The following is a 5,204-nucleotide window of genomic DNA, read 5'->3' as shown; positions in this document are numbered from 1 at the left end:
CCGCCCAGGTGCCCCTGGAAAATTTCTCTAGCATTAATCGCCTTCTAGGATGTAGAGTCTTCTCGGTGCTGTCTCCCTAGTCAAAAATGTTTCATGAAAATCAAGTTCTGAGAATAAAGAATCAATATTTGATTAAACCTTTGATAAGAAAGTACAGCATGTTGCCTAGGAGAAAGCGAGGGTGCTTCATAAACACGTGGATTCAGAACTTAGCTCTGCTCCCTTAAGAAAGTCACTTGGTTTCCTGCGCCCGTCTCCTCACCTAGGAAGCGGTGCTGATGATAACCACTTCCTGGCGTCCAAGCTGAAACAAGATGAGGTACGGCAAGTGCTTATATTCAACGAATAGCAACTATTTGAAGGTATGTTTAGAAACAAATAAGGCTGGGGCGCCTGGCTGGCTCAGTCAGCAGACCATGCAACTCTTGATCTGTGGGTTGTGAGTTCAAACCCCATGTTGGCTGTAAAGAATACTTAAAAATAAAAAAAAAGGGGGGCACCTGGTGGCTAGTTGGTTGAGTGTCTCTTGATTTCGTTTCAGCCTGCATTGGGCTCTGTGCTGACAAGTGAGGACCCTGCTTGGGAACCTCTCTCTCTCTCTCTCTCTCTCTCTCTCTCCCCTTCCCTTCCACTTTCTCTGCTCCTCCCTACCTCAAAATAAATAAATAAACTTTATAAATAAATAAATACATAAGGTTATTAATGGCCCGTGTGTGAGTATTCAAGGCGATTTGTCGCCGATGATCGGTGACAATGGGACCTCTGCAAAGTGCTCTGTTCATGTACATTGGTATATATCAGGCACTAAGTAGCAAGTGTCCGTTTCTAATTTGAATGAGTACAGACAGTCTGGTTCTCTAGTCTGCATGTGGTAGATCTTTATGCTTCTGTAAGAAATGAGAGAATTGATTTCCTATCTTCGCAAAGAGGAGGGAGACAGACTGCCTTCTACACCCTCCGGGGTCACAGAAAGGTGGTGGTGTATCTTTGAAGATTAGAGAACTGCACTGGTCACCTTTTTTTAAATGGAAACTCTTTGTAGGTGGGATGGAATTCAACTTAACTATTTTTGCAAGTGATCTAATCTGAAGCTCCAGGGTTAAACTGCACACGTGCGCGCGCACACACACACACACACACACACACCTCTAAAAACTGAACTAGCATTGAAGCATATTTTTTTTAGGTTCATTTATTTATTTTGAGAGAGAACGAGCGGAGGAGGAGCAGAGAGAGAGAGAGAGAGAGAGAGAGAGAGAGACAGAATCCCAAGCAGGCTCCTCACTGTCCGTAGGGAGCCAGATGCGGGGCTCAAACTCACAAACGCATGAAATCATGACCTGAGCTGAAATTGAGTTGGGCACTTAACCGACCGAGCCACCCAGGTGCCCTAGCGCTGACGCTTGTTATGTGTCATTTGATAGCACTGTGGCCTCAGACAGCTGAGCCACAGGGGTATGGACACAAATGTATCCAAAATGTATTTGGGTGTACATGAGGGCAAAACAAGTCAACTAGTATATGTTAAACAACAACTCTGATCACGGTATTGAGTTGGATGTGGTTGGAAATGCATTAGAAGGATCTAAATTACACCCATCTTTTAAGGCCTGACTCAATTACCGAGGCCTCTAAAAGCCAACCAACAGAAGAAGATCTTTCCCTTCTCTGACTGTCCATTCTACGTATTGTTTACCAAAAGATTTCATGCTTTTCGTGGCCATAACTCTACCGAGGACAAAAACCCAGCAGAAGCCAAGGCGGAAACCAGATCTAAGCGGAGGGACTCTGGTAAAGTCCTTGTCTGTCCCATGTACTTGGTAGTTCACTGACATACATTCATTGTCTTTTTTTTTTTTTTTTTTTTCCTGACTCTTGAACATTAGTTACTAGATTACAAATTCCTACAGGGCAGAGATTCAGATGAAAGACAAGAGAAACAATGAGGGCTGGGAGTCAGGAGATGGAGGTTCTGGAGCCAGCACGGCCACCAGCCCGAACTTGCATACGAGCCCGCTCAGCGCGCTGAGCCTGCAAAGGCCAAGCTAGGCCATATATGAGAAGTGTGACGTAATTCCCAGGTTCTCCCGAGGCTCCTGCTTTACACTGGCCGTAGACCAGTTAAATTATTTTTAGGACCCTTCCACTCTCAAAGTCTCCCAATTTGGATGATCAGTCATATGACCTCTTTACATATAAGGCACTTTCCTTCCGTCCTTCCTTCCTTCCTTGCTTCCTTCCCTCCTTTCTTTCTTTGTTTTTTCTGTTTTGTTTTTACAGAAGCACTTTATGTTCCTTACCCAGTGACGCTTTGCTGAGGCCTAATGTTCTCACACGACAGTAGAAAACCAAAATTTGTTGTCATCTCTTAAAGAATTGAGAACTACGTACAAAAAAAAAAAAAAAAAACAAACAAACCATGCATCGATTAAAAGGATGAATAAACTTGCCGTTGTAAATGCAAACCGTGTTCCAACTCAAGGCAACTAACAACCCACAGTGTTCTAGAAGGAAAACATTGAGTAAGAAAGGAAAGTGGGTCCTAAGGCTCGGAACTTCCCAGCCCCGTCAGACCAGCAAGACAACTGGTTTAGGACTCTTGGCCAGTCTCTAGAGAAATCCTGAAATAGCTCTGATGCGTTAATACCCCGAATGGATCAGAACCTGATGGTCTTGCAGATTCTCAAACCAGTGGATTTCTCTTCCATATACATGTTCTCAGCCTCACGCATGAAGCGACTGAGACACATGTACCAAGGGTTTAAATCCAAGATATGCACAAGGTATTGAACATACATCAGGGAAGCAGTGAACTTGGATACAAGGTCAAGATCAGCAACAAGCTCTACCATCCGGAGCCGATATCAGACACAAACTTCAAGGACAAATGTCTTTTCAAAGGCTTATTCCAGGTATAAGGCCACTTGTTGATTCATGGTTCTGTTCTGTGCTTACCCCGCCCACTCACCCCCACCCTAGGACCCAGCACAGGGCTAAGGACACAATAAGAACTCAATAGACATTAAATTAGGTCGGCATAAAACACACTTATTAACCTAAAGGAACTCCAAACCTAATTCAGGAGATGATGTACACATATGAAGCCTCTGGAAGTCTCTAGAAGCCCGTGTGTGGAGCTGTGCCCCGTGCTGCAGGCAGTCGGTCCCTTCATAGCAACTGGATTTTAAATATCAGAGCCGGGGAGAGAGGCCAGGTGAGGACCGGCCAGGACCAGACAGAAGACAGACTGGTGCGTGGAACACACGATCGGGGCAACAGGGGTGACGAGGCAGGGAGCGTCAGGGAGGCAGGGGCTGGGCCTGGCTGGGTGTCTGGCCAGCTGGCGGTGCTCCGAGGGGGTGGGGGGCATTCGGCAGCAATCCAAGCAGGCAGTTGGTGTTAGCGAGGTCCACGTGTGGACGGACTGACAGCAGTGAGGGCAGCGTGGTAGGGAAAGCCAGGCGTTGGGTCCTGGCAAGCCCATGCAGTCTGTAGCTCTAGAGAAAGGGGGTCTTGGGGCAAGAACAGGGCACAGCAGTGTAGGCGGGGACTCTCTGAACGTCGGGGGAAAGTGGACGCTATAATTTGGGCTGATTTGGCTACTGGGCATGCTAGAATCTCAATGGTGGGTGAGCACTGGAAGAATGAGCCGAAAACTGGCAATAACCAAGCAAGAGGGATTAATGTGGTTTTGGGCATGGCCCCAAGGAGAAGAACCGGCTGTCCGAACCACAAACTAGGGTCTGACATGGGTTGGTTACAGTGTTCAGATCTGCCAGGAGGAGGCTGATCGCCACCTCCTCTGATAGGCAGAAGCCAGGGAAAAACACGGGGGCAAATCCCACAAATTATGGTAGATCACCGGGGCATGGATGTCGTCCCCAGCCGTGGTTACGGTAGGTGAAGTTGAAGGCAGAGACTGGGAATCGTGTGACATCTTAGAGAGTGAATCCAAAACAGGGTCACAAAACAGGAGTTTGACTGAGAATAGGTCTTGAGTTAGAGAGCCCGATGGGAGTGATTTCACTCATATGTGGAATTTAAGCCACAAAACAAATGAACAGAAGGAAAGGGAAGCAAAAATAATATAAAACAGGGAGGCGGACAAAACCTAAGAGACTCTTAAATATGGAGAATGAACTGAGGGTTGCCAGGGGGGTTGTGGGTGGAGGGATGGGCTAAATGGGCAAGGGGCATTACGGAGGACACTTGATGGGATGAGCCCTGGGTGTTATATGTAGGGGATGAATCGCTGGAATCTACTCCTGAAATCATTACCGCACTCTATGCTGACTAACTTGGGTGTAAATTTAAAAAATAAATATGTTAGATAAATAAATAGCCCCATGGGAGGTCACGAAATTATACGAAAAAGACGTGAAAAGTGGCAAGTCGGGCACACAGCACATCTCTCGTAGCAATTTCATGCCACGGTGCAAGTCCCTACGGTAGCGTTACCTGGAGCAGTCCCAACGTGCACCGACGTACGTGTGCTGGAGCCATTTAAAAAGGAGCTGATGGCTCAGGCAACAACCATCTCCAGGCAGAGATCATGAATGCAGTCAAGCCGGGGGCTTCATGGGTCACAAGACTGCACGTAGCAGCTGGAAGGAACAGATGCGGCCTTGGGGGACAGGAGGTAGGCAAGCTCTTGGGGCAGGATGTAAGGGCCTCAGTGAAGTAGACTGGGGTCACAGTGAACTTCAGTCCCCGGAGTAAAAGTCAGGGTCGAGGACAGAAGCAGACAAGGCACACGCACGCGAGGCAAGAAGGGAAGCTTGAGCATGCTGGACCTACCCAAGCCCTACCAAATATCGGCCAGCACGGCAAGAATGTGTGGTGGCGGAATCTGATGTATACTCTGGACTCAGACTCATGGGGGTTTTAATCTTGATCCCACCACTTGCTGGCCATGAGATCGTCAGCTAGTTAATTAAGATCTCTGAGTTGTGGTTGCCTCATCGTTAAGATGGGGATGACAACACGCACTTAGCACAGTCGTGAAGATTAATGACGTAATGTGTATGAAGCACCACGCTCTCCCGGTGCCTACCACCATTACAGATGCTCCATAAACAGAACTATTACTACCATTAAGACTCAATCCAAACCACACCTATAGGGAGGAAGGCAAATAGAAATTTAATACGCTGCCAGGCTGGCCCGGATTACCAAAGGGAATGGGTGCTGCTCGGCCTGCAGGT

At 47.4% G+C, this 5,204-nt stretch overlaps 1 long non-coding RNA gene across 1 annotated transcript; it reads right to left on the bottom strand.

Moving 5' to 3' along the window:
• Positions 1 to 2,281: 2,281 nt before the first annotated feature.
• LOC115515050 lies at positions 2,282 to 4,756 on the bottom strand. The gene is made up of 3 exons (XR_003969122.1): positions 4,747 to 4,756; positions 3,718 to 3,720; positions 2,282 to 2,383 (listed from the first exon to the last, which is right to left on the bottom strand). It is a non-coding gene; the product is annotated as an uncharacterized LOC115515050 (long non-coding RNA).
• Between the last annotated feature and the right edge of the window lie 448 nt (positions 4,757 to 5,204).

This window comes from Lynx canadensis, chromosome B2 (genome assembly GCF_007474595.2).
Source record: "Lynx canadensis isolate LIC74 chromosome B2, mLynCan4.pri.v2, whole genome shotgun sequence".
NCBI classification, from domain to species: domain Eukaryota; kingdom Metazoa; phylum Chordata; class Mammalia; order Carnivora; family Felidae; genus Lynx; species Lynx canadensis.
This window is presented reverse-complemented; position numbering and strand designations above follow the sequence as displayed.